The sequence below is a fragment of the Bos grunniens genome, chromosome 26, assembly GCF_055505025.1.
Source record: "Bos grunniens cultivar Pamir isolate PY7600 chromosome 26, Bosgru_T2T1.0, whole genome shotgun sequence".
NCBI lineage: Eukaryota > Metazoa > Chordata > Mammalia > Artiodactyla > Bovidae > Bos > Bos grunniens.
In genome coordinates, this window is record NC_141190.1 from 4778416 (window position 1) to 4793637 (window position 15222).

At 35.3% G+C, this 15222-nt stretch overlaps 1 protein-coding gene across 1 annotated transcript in view; it reads left to right on the plus strand.

Moving 5' to 3' along the window:
• The window catches only part of LOC147343960 (protocadherin-15-like), a 1781617-nt gene that overhangs the window by 632270 nt on the left and 1134125 nt on the right, over positions 1-15222 (plus strand). Inside the window, exon 3 of the mRNA XM_086377653.1 lies at positions 11216-11266. The gene's annotated coding sequence lies outside the window, so the exon portion shown is untranslated. The remainder of the gene's footprint in view (positions 1-11215; positions 11267-15222) is intronic.

Sequence of the window (15222 nt, forward strand, 5' to 3'; positions counted from 1 at the left end):
ACTGTTTAATATATAATAACCATTCAATAAGCAAAAGCTAATTTAAAATATAAATGCACTTTGTCCATATTTTATTTTTATCCTCTTTCTTTTTTTCTTTACATACACTTTCTTTGCTTGTCTCTTTTTTTTACCTTTTGCCCTTTTGAGCCACATACACAAAATGACACATAGACATTTATCAGAGCTAATAAAGTGGTATGTGACTGGAGTGGTATAATTGTTGTTGTTCAGTCACTCAGTTGTCTGACTCTTTGAACCCCCATGGACTGCAGCACATCAGGTTTCCCTGTCCTTCACTATATCCCAGAGTTTGCGCAAACTCCTGTCCATTGAGTCAGTGATGTCATCCAACCGTCTCATTCTCTGTATGTCCCATTCTCCTCCTGCCCTCAGTCTTTCCCAGCATCAGGGTCTTTGCCAATGATTGCTCTTCACATTAGGTGACCAAAGTATTGGAGCTTCAGCTTCAGCATCAGCCTTTCCAGTGAATATTCAGAAACAATTTCCTTTAGGATTGAGTAGTTTGATTTCCTTGCGGTCCAAGGGACTCTTTAAGAGTCTTCTCCAGCACCACAGTTCAAAAGTATCAATTCTTCAGTGCTCAGCCTTCTTTGTGGTCCAACTCTCACATCCATACATAACCAGTGGAAAAACCATAGTTTAACTATGCAGATCTTTTTCAGCAAATTGATGTCTCTGATTTTTAATATGCTGTCTAGATTTGTCATAGCTTTTCTTCCAAGGAGCAAGTTTTTTTTTTTTTTTTTTTTTTAATTTCATGGCTGCTGTCACCATCTGCAGTGATTTTGGAGCCCAAGAATATAAAGTCTCTCACTATTTCCATTATTTCACCATCTATTTGCCATAAAGTGATGGGACTGGATGCCATGATCTTCGTTTTCTGAATGTTGAGTTTTAAGCCAGCTTTTTCACTCTCTTCTTTCACTTTCATCAAGAGGCTCTTTAGTTCCTCTTTGTTTTCTGCCATAAGGGTGGTGTCATCTGCATATCTGAGGTTATTGATATTTCTCCTGGCAATCTTGATTCTAGTTTGTGCTTCATCCAACCTGGCATTTCACATGACATACTCCACATATACGTTAAATAAGCATGGTGACAGTATACAGCTTTGATGTACTCCTTTCCCAATTTGGAACCAGTCTGTTCCAAGTCTGGTTCTAACCAGCTTCATGACCTGCATAGAGGTTTCTCAGGAGCCAGGTAGGTATTCCCATCATTTAAGAATTTTCCAGTTTGTTGTGATCCACATAAAGGCTTTAATTTAGTATAGTCAATGAAGCAAAGTAGTTTTTTTTTTTTTTTCCTGGAAATGTCTTCCTTTTTCTATGATCAAATGGATCTTGGCAATTTGTCTCTGATTCCACTCCTTTTTCTAAATCCAGTTTGAACATCTGGATGTTCTCAGTAAACATACTGTTGAAGCCTAGCTTAGAAAATTTTGAGCACTACTTTGCTAGCACGTGAAATGAGAGCAGTTGTGCAATTTGAACATTATTTGGCATTGCCCTTCTTTGGGACTGAAATGAAAACTAACCTTTTCCATTCCTGTGACCACTGATAAATTTTCCAAATTTGCTGGCATATTGAATTCAGCACGTTCACAGCATCATCTTTTAGGAATTGAAATAGCTCAACTGGAATTCCATCGCCTCCATTAGTTTTGTTTGTAGTGATGCTTCCTAAGGCCCACTTCACTTCGTATTGCAGGATGTCTGGCTATAGGTGAGTGATCACACCATTGTGGTATCTGGGTTATTAAGATCTTTTTAATATATTTTTTCTGAATATTCTGGTCACCTCTTCTTAATATCATCTGCTTCTGATAAATCCATAACGTTTTTGGCCTTTATTGTACCCAATGAGAGAATTCCTAGGAAATCAGTTGTTGTTTTTTTTTTTGCCTGATTGGTGGTTTGTGTTTATAGTTTTTTAAATTTTTAATTATTTAAAACTATTAAAGGTAAGTGCCTTGGCCTATTTTTATGATGGAGTAGGACAAAGATCTATCTCTATATGTTCTTATCCATTACTCTGTTGTGCAGATATATCATTGTAAATACAGCTTCAGAGATGTTACATATAACTGGAAGACTTATGAAACTTTTCTGACACCCCAGTAAGTAGGTATTGTTTCAATCTGTGATTTTTTTTTAATTTTCCATATCATTAAACCTAAACCATGTTAATTTAGGAGGGGAATTATTTAGAATAGATATGAAAATAAATCTGTGGCTACTACAATCAAAGATACAAGTAATTAAGTAGTATCTCCTTCTCTCTCTCTTTTTTTTCAATGGAATATAAAATTCATTTGGATAAATTGTCTAAAGTAAACCTTACATGAAAGGGCAGAAATCAATGTTTTCAGGATTTCTTTCTGCTTTAAGATTTAAAATATAATAATTATAAAATAACATTAAATAGACTTCCATTGCAGAGAATCTATTAATTTTACAAACTTGAGTTTAAAAGAGGAAGAAAAAAACCCAAAGGGCAAGAATTTGTAGTCTCTTTTTTACTTTAATTTCAGAGAATGCAATTACTTTCTTGACATATATCAAATACATAAAAGTGATAACTGAGTGATTCGATTGCTTGTTAAATAGAATAGCATCACAAATAAAATCAGATAAAACATGTTTTTAAAAAGGAGATTATTACTTGTACCATAATAGTAATTCTGTTTGATTGGCTAAAATACACTGAGAATAAATGACTTTGGTATTACCAATTATATATGCTGTTTTGGTGGCCTTTTGTTTTATTAAAATTGTGATAAGAACAAAGCTTTTCATATCACTTGGCAAATGAACCATGTTGTTCAAATAACTGCTGGAACAAATAAAATATGGAGTCACAAACTCTGTTTGTTACTTTTATATTTTAGATTTCATTTTTGCTTTTGTGGTAACAGTACCTTATTTAGCCTAATCAGGGAAACCTGTAGGGACAAAACAAGCTGATCATTACAATCTTAGCTACTCTGTTTGGAAGTCTGAATGATCATAAATTCTATACAATTTCATTAACTGAATAAAGAAGTTAGCTTCAACTTACATAGAGGTAATGAGTAATGCCTTGCAAAAACTAGCTAAATACTTGGAAGATGATAGAATCTGACATTTTATTTTCAGGAGGGTCACATCATCAGTTGTTTGATGATGTAGTCCCTTCCCATCCAAGATACACTGTAGTGTTCGTTTTCTTGCCATGATGCTGCGTTCACACCCAATGCTTTTGCCCTCTACTACCCACTAATACCTTTGGGAAGGACAATTTGTTTCTGCATTTGAATAAGGAAAGGGCAAGGATCCTTGATGGCTCAGCTGGTAAAGAATCTGCCTGCAATGCCGGAGACCCGGGTTCAATCCCTGGGTCGGGAAAATTCCCTGGAGAAAGAAATGGCAACCTACTCCAGTATTCTTGCCTGGGAAATTCCATGGACAGAGGAACCTGGTGGGCTACAGTCCATGGGGTCGCAAAGAGTGGGACATGACTGAGCAACTTCACTTTCACTTTCAAGGAAAGGACAATGAAGATATTTATATATAAATATTTTGCCAACAAGAAAGCAAAGTCAAATTTGAAAGATAAGAGAAATAAGTTGTTATTTGTTGAGTGAGCCAGGTTCTGCATTACATGTGTTGCAAAGATAACCCCCTTAATGTGGACAAAGGGATCATCTACTCAAGGAGGTGAAATAGTTTACCCAAGTGCAGGAAGGTAAATGACTTTCCAAAAGTGCACATCCATGGTTGATTTAAAGCCCAAGCTCTTTCCCTCTCTCTTCTCTATTTATGGAAATAAATAATGATAAAGTACAACTGAGCTTAGACATGCAAAAAAAATTAAGATTTTATATATTAATAGGAAATAATAGCCCTTTGGGGAGAGTGGAAAACTGCCCCAGTAATGGCATTTGACATTTTACTATAAAAGTGTTGCAACTCCTGGTTTGCGGTGCCTTGTGTCAGTTCAGTTCAGTCGCTCAGTCGTGTCCAACTCTTTGTGACCCCATGAATTGCAGCATGCCAGGCCTCCCTGTCCATCACCAACTCCCGGAGTTCACTCAAACTCATGTCCATCGAGTCGGTGATACCATCCAGCCATCTCATCCTCTGTCATCCCCTTCTCCTCCTGCCCCCAACCGCCCCCCACCAGCATCAGAGATTTTTCCAATGAGTCAACTCTTCACATGAGGTGGCCAAAGTATTGGAGTTTCAGCTTTAGCATCAGTCCTTCCAAAGAATACCCAGGACTGATCTCCTTTAGAATGGACTGGTTGGATCTCCTTGCAGTCTAAGGGACTCTCAAGAGTCTTCAACACTACAGTTCAAAAGCATCAACTCTTCAGCACTCAGCTTTCTTCACAGTCCAACTCTCACATCCATACATGACTACTGGAAAAACCATAGCCTTGACTAGACATTTTACTATAAAAGTGTTGCAACTCCTGGTTTGGGGTGCCTTGTGTCAGCTCCTTCAAATAAGATCAAGAAACCTGCATCCGCATTTGTTTTTCTTACCTTACATGATGACCTATGAGAGTAGGTTTGATGTTTATTGATTAAGTCTAGAAACTCAATATTAAGATATAAAGCAAACTAATTCTGAGTTATAAATGAGAGAAGCATTTTTTTGCATGTTACAGTTACATTAAACTGTTGATGACTTTGTGGGTGGGATTTTATCAGCTTTTTGGAGAATGTGCAATATTTTGCTGTCCAAAATAACTTTATCTATTTATTAATATGGATATATGATAAATTTTATTAACAAATATTTATCTTTAAGATCTTCAGATTCACAGTTATAAAATTATAACTTTTACTGATAAAAAACTAATCATTATTCATTCTCAGAGAAATTAAGTATTTCCTAAGTAAGCTTTATATAATTTTGTCCTGGAACTTTCAATTATATGTATAATAAATGTAAAAGAAATGACTTTAAATATTCATTCTTATGGACTCAAACCAGTTTAATAGAAAAGGGTAAAAGTAGCTCAACTATGTATTTGACAATTATTATCAAGTCATTTTCAGTGAGATTTTCCTGCGGAAGCAAGAGTAATAGTATCAGATCAGATCAGATCAGATCAATCGCTCAGTCGTGTCCGACACTTGGCGACCCCATGAATCGCAGCACGCCAGGCCTCCCTGTCCATCACCAACTCCTGGAGTTCACTGAGACTCACGTCCATCGAGTCAGTGATGCCATCCAGCCATCTCATCCTCTGTCGTCCCCTTCTCGTCCTGCCCCCAGTCCCTCCCAGCATCAGAGTCTTTTCCAATGAGTCAACTCTTCGCATGAGGTGGCCAAAGTACTGGAGTTTCAGCTTTAGCATCATTCCTTCCAAAGAAATCCTAGGGCTGATCTCCTTCAGAATGGACTGGTTGGATCTCCTTGGAGTCCAAAGGACTCTCAAGAGTCTTCTCCAACACCACAGTTCAAAAGCATCAATTCTTCGGCGCTCAGTCTTCTTCACAGTCCAACTCTTACATCCATACATGACCACAGGAAAAACCATAGCCTTGACTAGATGAACTTTTGTTGGCAAAGTAATGCCTCTGCTTTTGAATATGCTATCTAGGTTGGTCATAACTTTCCTTCCAAGGAGTAAGTGTCTTTTAATTTCATGGCTGCAGTCAGCATCTGCAGTGATTTTGGAGCCCAGATAAATAGTCTGACACTGTTTCCACTGTTTCCCCATCTATTTCCCATGAAGTGGTGGGACTGGATGCCATTATCTTCGTTTTCTGAATGTTGAGCTTTAAGCCAACTTTTTCATTTTCCACTTTCACTTTCATCAAGAAGCTTTTGAGTTCCTCTTCAATTTCTGCCATAAGGGTGGTGTCATCTGCATATCTGAGGTTATTGATATTTCTCCCGGCAATCTTGATTCCAGTTTGTGTTTCTTCCAGTCCAGCATTTTTCATGATGTACTCTGCATATAAGTTAAATAAACAGGGTGACAATATACAGCCTTGAAGAACTCTCCTTTTCCTATTTGGAACCAGTCTGTTGTTCCGTGTCCAGTTCTAACTCTTGCTTCCTGATCTGCATACATATTTCTCAAGAGGCAGATCAGGTGGTCTGGTATTCCCATCTCTTTCAGAATTTCCCACAGTTTATTGTGATCCACACAGTCAAAGGCTTTGGCATAGTCAATAAAGCAGAAATAGATGTTTTTCTGGAACTCTCTTGCTTTTTCTATGATCCAGCATATGTTGGCAATTTGATCTCTCGTTCCTCTGCCTTTTGTAAAACCAGCTTGAACATCTGGAAGTTCACGGTTCACATATTGCTGAAGACTGGCTTGGAGAATTTTGAGCATTACTTTATTAGCATGTGAGATGAGTGCAATTGTGTGGTAGTTTGAGCATTCTTTGGCATTGCCTTTCTTTGGGATTGGAATGAAAACTGACCTTTTCCAGTCCTGTGGCCACTGCTGAGTTTTCCAAATTTGCTGGCATATTGAATGCAGCACTTTCACAGTATCGTCTTTCCGGATTTGGAATAGCTCAACTGGAATTCCAGTCATATAAAACTTTGTAAATGCTTCAATGTAGGTTTCAGGTAAATTATAATAACTTACAGATTTTGGAAAAAAACATGACATTTAAGGAGGAAAGGATCTTTCAGATTTTGCATTCACAAAATATGTTTGTGTTCATTGCTGAAAAGTGAGGGAATGATACTGTATTATAATCTACATTCTTGAATAAATCAGATTTTTGGTATGAATGTTATCATTAGATGATTAAATTATCTCTCTTATAAACACCAAAATCTAGATTCAAAAACAGAGCCAGAGTTAATTCATAGACACTTAATAAAATAGAGATATTTCATAGACACTTAAATAGATGAGTTGCTGTTGTTTGGTTGCTAAATCATGTCTGACTCTTTTGCAGGCCCATGGACTGTAGCCTGCCAGGCTCCTCCATGGAATTTCCCAGGCAAGAATACCTGGAGTGGGTTTTCATTTCCTTCTCCAGGGATATTCTGGACACAGGTATCCAACCTGCATCTCTTGTACTAGCAGATAGATTCTTTTCTATAGAGGAGACTCTGTAATAAAATTTTTAAATTAAACAATTCAGTAAAAATTTAACTTTACTTTTATTTTGTTCTTTTTTATTTATGTACCTGATGGTTATAATCCAAAGACCTAGAGCACAAATAATGTCTTAGTGGATGCCAAAGTCTATTGCTGGTTTTTTTTTTTTTTTTTTTTTTAACAATTAATCCCTGCCATGAAATTATAAGCCACTTGCTCCTTGGAAGAATGTACTTATGTGCTTTGTCACTCAGTCATATCTGACTCTTTGCGACCCCATGAACTGTAACCTGCCAGGCTCCTCTGTCCATGGGATTCTCCAGGCAAGAATACTGGAGTGGGTTGCCATGCCTTCTCCAGGGGATCTTTCTAACCCAGGTATCAAACCCAGGTCTCCCACGTTAGAGGTGGATTCTTTACCGTCTGAGCCACCAGGGAAGCCCAAGAATACTGGAGTGAATAGCCTATCCTTTCTCCAGGGCCTCATCCCAACCCAGGAATTGTACTGGAAGAGAAGCTGTGACAAACCTAGACAGTGTGTTAAATAACAGAGACCACCTTGCTGACAAAGATCCATATAGTCAATGCTATCATTTTTTTGGTAGTCATGTATGGATGTGAAATTTGGACCATAAGGAAGGCTGAGCACTGAAAAATTGATGCTTTTGAACTGTGGTGCTGGAGAAGACTCTAAGAGTCCCTTGGACTGCAAGGAAATCAGACCAGTCAACTCTAATGGAGATCACCCCAAATGTTCATTGGAAGGACTGTTGCTAAAGCTGAAGCTTCAGTACTTTGTCCAACTGATGTGAAGAGCTAACTCAGTGGAAAAGACCCTGATGCTGGGAAAGATTGAGGGCAGGAGAAGGAGTGACAGAGGATGAGATGGTTGGATAGCATCATCAACTCAATAGACATGAGTTTGAGCAAACTCCAGGAGATAGTGAAGGACAGGAAAGCCTGGAATGATGCAGTACATGGGGTCACAAAGAGTCAGACATGACTGAGCATCTGAACAACAACAAAGCAAGCACAATATTACCTGATGTCATATACCATCCTAACATCCTCATTACAAGCTAAGGGCAGTGGTTAAAAGAGTTTAGCTTTTTTTTTTTTTTTTTCCAAAAACAAAATGTTTTGTGAAGGGAACTTTTCTACACTGAAACTGAGACATGCACTGAGGCACTTAAACTTAACTTCTACTCAGTTTTTATACAGCAGTGAACCTGATACATAGAAAAACTTATTGTGGTCACATTATCCATTTTCATATTTCCTCTTTTTGTTAAAGGAGATAGGGATATATCTTGCTAATATGTCTATGTTACAAAAACAAAAAGTGATGGCCATGTTTTTAATGTCAAAGGCAATCCTCTGGAAGTCTGTAAAGTACACAGTACAGGGATATTTTTATGTGCAAAAGAAATGAAACAAAACTAATTTCTTCCTTTTGAAATCCAAACAAATTTAATCTTTTCCATTAATTTTTATAATGCCTTAATCAAAAGCTAATAAACATAATCATATGCTCTACATAAATTAGACAAATATTATTTAAGACTTCAAATTTCCCATTGGTTTACCTATGGAATATCATAAGCTGATGCCACCCTACTCACAAATTCCTTTTCTTACCTTGACCATTTTTCACCCTTGAAGTTACCACTTTCTAACATTGTATATGATTTACTTGGTTTTATGCTTATTGTGAATTTATTATTTTATGTGTATTTCTATATTGTAATTGCCAGAATAAAAGAGTTTAGTAATTTAGGTACTGATATGGTCCAGGTGCCTAGAAAAATGTGAATTACACCAGCAAAAAAATGATATATATATACATATATATGCATATATATATATATTTGAAATGAATAAATAAAACTTTTAAACAGTGATCAATAACACAAAAATCTTAAACTGAAATTTCTCTATTTCCAATACAATACATATTTGAAATATATGTCACAATAAAAAATTATAAAACAAGTGCAAATAGATAATAAATTGTCTCTAATCATGAGCTTAAAAAAAACACAAAAATTCCAGTGATATATTTTTAAACTTAATATACTTTCTTCCTCTTGTTGCACCTGAAAAAGAAAGATAACACCATTGAATCATAGATAAACATTCATTTTTGTATCCTTGTGATAAATAATAAAGTTAGAAAATATTAAACTAAAAATTAACAATACTAAAAGCATTTTAAGGGGGAAAGATGTAAACATCAGCTCTTTGCAGCATCTTAGCATGTTAGGACATAACTTAGATTCACTTTATATTCATCTGATTTCCACAAATAAATATTCTCTTAAGTCCAGCTAGTGAATTATTTATAGGAACTTCATACAGTTGAATTTCTTTTCATGTAATTTTTTAGTTTGTGGCAGTGATTCTTTTTTTCTGGGTCCTAATTTCAGTCCTGTGCAAATGTGCTGCATGACCTTAAACAATACCATGTCTTACAGTGCATCATTTTAGATCCCTAAGACGTGGGGTTCAGTGTTCATGAGCTCTGAGTTTCCTTCTGTTCCTGTGATCGTGTGCCTTTGGGTCTCCCGTTTCTGCAATAGTGTGTCTCTTCTTACTCATTATATGTGATTTTTTTTTTTTTTAAGTTAAAACACTTAGCATTTACAAATATATCTGGATCTACTTTTAACTTATCATTTCCACATTAAAGAAAAAGTGAATGTGTTATGTTAAAGCAATGGTTAGTTTTAGAGTTACCCAGGGTATCTTAAGCAATATATTATCTATATACTAAAGGGATACTATATATTGTATATTATACTATGCATGTGCTTAGTCGTTCAGTCATGTCTGACTCTTTGCAACCCCAGGGACTGTATCCCACCAGGCTCCTCTGTCCATGGGGGTTCTCCAGGCAAGAATTGTAGAGTGGGTTACTATACACTCCTCCAATGAATCTTCCCAACTCAGGAATTGAACCCACATCTGTTAGTCTCCTGCATTGGCAAGTGGGTTCTTCACTACTAGCGTCGTCTTTACCTCTTCCCACCTGGGAAGTCCCATATTATGCTACCTGGATCAAGAAGATCCCCTGGAGAAGGGAATGGCAGCCCACTCAGTATTCTTGCCTGGATAATTCCATGGACAGAGGAGCCTAACAGGCAACAGTCCATGGGATTGCAAAAAGCTGGACACAACAAAGAAACTAACACACACATACACTACGATATATTTACAAAATTATTTTGCATTTATAAATATACATTTTATGCATTAAATATAGTAACTATTTATTATGTTTTCCTAGGAACTTTAAAAAAGAGTGTTCTTATATTTATCAGTCTGTATTGTTCTAGATACTGAATTAAATATTTTACTTCTACTATCTCCCTCAGTTAGAGATAAAGAGTTGCTAAAAAATAAAACCTGATAAGTTTAAAGACAGTATATTTAACATGGGCTTAGATGATAACTTAGTTACATGTCCCAAATATTAACTCTTCTCTCAATGCCAACACAATAAATATTGTATTTTTTTTCAAAATGTGAAATATAATGCTAAATAAATCATTAATGCTTTGATTATTTTACCTAAACTTTATTTTTATTTTCTCTGAAAGGGCCAATTTATTGTAGAGTGAAATGTAATACCTTTGAATTTTTGAATAAATGAATATATTGAGTATATGTATAAAAAGAAGGAAGTTTTCTGTAAACTCATTCCTCACTCTTAAGCATTATATATATATCTAGTATATATATTTAAACATATTTATTGCCCAGTTTAATTAAAACATCTTATTTACTAATCCTAACCACAACATGCTTGGATATGCATTATGTCCATATTTCTTGTGAAATCAGAAGAATTAGCTTTCAAAATCAGAAGAATTAGCTTTCATGGAATCTGGATCGAAAAATACTTCAAAATTTTAGTATAATAGATAATCAGAAACAATGTTTTGTAATGGTGTGGACACACATTGTAGTTTTGTTGTCAGTAAGAACATATAAGGCGATTTATAAAATTACATCTGTATCAGAATTTGTAGTGAAATACTTGATAGTTCAGTTTCCCTTAATTACAAAGTCATTGCTCAGATTCAAGCTTGAAAATGCATTTGACTCATCATGTCTTTTTATTTACAGGAATTTTCAGTGTCATATTTCTGAATGCCATGCACAAGACCGCAAAAAAAGGTATAGTGTATTTTATTTTATATTAAAGTTATGCATTTAAGATTCATGTTAACAGTAACCATGAGTTGTACCTTATAAAAAAACCGTAAGTCAAATCTTGGTTTTGATATCCAACTTACAATCATTATCTGCATGTTGGCAATTACCTTGTGTTTATTTTGTTCTGTTGAAAACACTCTTGTATGGGGATGTCTACCATAAGACACTTTTTTTTTCAAGTATCAGTTGTTGACAACAAAATACAAAAGTTTGATTGACTTAGTTTTTCTGCCATCCAACAAAAGTTTTCTTTCTAAACATCATGAATCAACTGTATGCTGCAGCCGATCCACTGAAAGGACCTCATGTAGAAACATTTGTCTAACTTCAACAATGACAAAATTATGGGAAGCATGAATTCATCAATGCCAGGACAAACATAATATCTAAAAATCTAAGTGTGGAGAAAGGTTAGAGATTGAAAAAGTCCTTTAAAAGAACACATAAATGGATGTTGAATTTTGTCAAAGGCTTTCTCTGCATCTATTGAGATAATCATATGGTTTTTATTTTTCAATTTGTTAATGTGGTGTATTACATTGATTGATTTGCGGATATTGAAGAATCCTTGCATCCCTGGGATAAAGCCCACTTGGTCATGGTGTGTGATCTTTTTAATGTGTTGTTGGATTCTGATTGCTAGAATATTGTTAAGGATTTTTGCATCTATGTTCATCAGTGATATTGGTCTGTAGTTTTCTTTTTTTGTGGCATCTGTGTCAGGTTTTGGTATTAAGGTGATGGTGGCCTCATAGAATGAGTTTGGAAGTTTACCTTCCTCTGCAATTTTCTGGAAGAGTTTACGTAGGATAGGTGTTAGCTCTTCTCATTGAGGAAACCAGAATTGAAAGAGACATGTGTACCCAAATGTTCATCGCAGCACTGTTTATAATAGCCAGGACATGGAAGCAACCTAGATGTCCATCAGCAGATGAATGGATAAGAAAGCTGTGGTACATAAACACAATTGAGTATTACTCAGCCATTAAAAAGAATATATTTGAATCAGTCCTAATGAGGTGGATGAAACTGGAGCCTACTATACAGAGTGAAGTAAGCCAGAAAGAAAAACATCAATACAGTATACTAACGCATATATATGGAATTTAGAAAGATGGTAACAATAACCCTGTATACAAGACAGCGAAAGAGACACAGATGTATAGAACAGTCTTTTGGACTCTGTGGGAGAGGAAGACGGTGGGATGATTTGGGATAATGGCATAGAAACATGTATAATATCATGTATGAAACGAGTCGCCAGTCCAGGTTCGATACACGATATGCTGGATGCTTGGGGCTGGTGCACTGGGACAGCCCAGAGGGATGGTACGGGGAGGGAGGAGGGAGGGAGGTTCAGGATGGGGAACACATGTATACCTGTGGTGTATTCATGTTGATATATGGCAAAACCAGTAGAATATTGTAAAGTTAAAAAATAAAATAAAAAAGAACACATAGCTTTTTATTCTCTTCTTAAATGCTTTATTGGAGTCATTAAAAAGTTGACACTGTTAAACTGAATTTGCATATTGTCTGAAACTATAAAATAATGGTAGAACTACTGTTTATTATTCCTTCATATATTTTAGGGAAAATTTAGTATTTAACAACAAAAGCATTTTGATGTGCAAATACAAATTTATTTGCAGCTCTTTTTTTCTCTCTGAAAAGACTCTTGTCAATGTACTTTTCACTGAGTGCTCCTTGAAAGGAAGGAAGGAAGGAGGGAAGGGCAGAGATGTTAAAATATGAAAAGCAAATGATAGTTCTCAAGGCCCTGGTTTTTAGGAAAGTTGAATAATAGGAAACACATTTTATACAAAGTCTTAATGCAATGACTTGAGGTTTAAATTACAAATAAAAATCTAGTCAAGGAGGTGAGCTGCTTTTTTTTGTTTTTGAGAAAGCTAATTACTTCTTAGTCTAGGAAATAAATCAAGGAACAAGCATCCCATTTCATTATTTTAGCCATGTTTCCATTCTTAGCTTCTTGCCAGAAGGTTCAAAAAAGTCAACAGCTGTGCTGAAGAATTTGGAATCTTTTAAAACCTCATATTTCTCAGCCATTTCTTCAGTTTCAATAGAAGAAGAAAATCAGATGTGTATGCTTTATGAGTATAGCTCTAAATGCATATTTCTAATTGAATATCATAAAACAAATTTAAAGTTAAATGACAAACAATCTGCATTTATACTCCACTGATTGTTTCTTTAAAAAAAAAAAAACACTCTTTGATACCCTTATGTACTTTTCAATTAATTTATCACTTAGTGATACAGACTTTAAAATAACAGTTGATTAATATGTGTGATTAAGACATATCCCTGAACATATTCAGCTTGTCTCTTCTAGTCAAATATACCTCAAAATAATAGAAAATTATTATCTCTTCAATCCTTGGCATAATTAATATAAAAATAGAAAAAAATTATAATAAAATAAGCCCAACTTAACTAAAATAAGATTTTGCCAAAGAAATATTTTGCCTTCTTTAGGAATCCTATTATTTGACATAATACAGTGATTTTTTTTAATTGACTACTCTGACCAATGAAATACATCAAGTAATGCAGAGTGGCAAGATCCTTTTCTCTAGGATGTTACTCCGAACAATAGATGTAAAAGTACAGTAGTGGTAAAAGAATTTGGTCAAATACTGAACGTGTCCCTTGTATTTGAAGTATTTGTCTGAGTACAGTAAGGCTCACCTGGACAGTCAGCTCAGGAATTGCTGTGATTTCAAAAGTATTCTAAATATGTGTTTGGACTATTATTCTTACTGCCTGAATGGCAGTAGGATATGAATAATCTGCAAGATTATGATTACTAGACAGTATATCTAGGATTTCTTATAGACAGGTTCTTTGTTATTGACTTTTAGAAGAAGAAAGAGGAATTAAGAATATTTACAAACCAAATGATTAGTATGTTCTGTTGCTCTATACTTATCAGAATAAAAGGAAAGACATTCTGTTGTTAGTTTTACATTTGATTCTAAGAAGCTGTCTTTTTTTATGTCTATTTTTTTGTATGTCCCATATTTAGAAGATAAAGCAATTTCACATCTTGTTTTCTTATCTGAATTTTTATTCTTGATTCTACTGTCAGAGTGATGAATATGTATAGATAGACACATAGCAAGAGAACTTCTGAAAGTGATAGAGATAAGAAAATACTGAGAACACTATTCTCAGTAGCAGATAAATGAAAAGAAAATCTGTTGGTTACATTTGGTATTCAATTCTTTTAATCAGTGCTTGTAAGGCAGGCTTTCAGAGCTTTTAAAAATATTTCACATCCACTACTTCTTTCATGCAAGCCCAGAGGATAGTAATCAAGCAGAAGATGACTATAGTCAAGAATATTATAATAACTTTGTTTTGCACATAATCTATAAAAAATATAGAGTCACAATGTTGCACACCCAAAAGTAACATGGTAGGTCAAGAAATGTGGGCTCAGTCATGTTCAACTCTTTATGACCCCATGGGCCATAGGCTCCTCTGTCCATGGGATTATCCAGACAAGAATACTGGAGTGGATTCCCATTTCCTTCTCCAATATGATAGATCAACTATACATTAATTTAAAAAACCTCTCAGGGATACTTTACATCACCAAAGGCAGCACTCAGTTCAGTTTAGAAGATCACTTGTGCCAGTCCAACCACTTTATAGTTTGTATAATGCTGAGGAGTTATGAACATTTTTGATGGATAAAGACAAATGGTATCTCAGGTAGTATGTTGCCTCCAATCTATCTTGTGGTCTCTTGTGGTGTTCTGGTCTTTGTCCTGAACTTCATAAGGATCTGTGGTATTCATCTGTGTAAACAGAGAGGCGTGTTCTGTCAACAAGCAGTATTGTACACATGTCCTCAAAGTCTTCTTCTAATGCTTTTCCCATCCTCATGA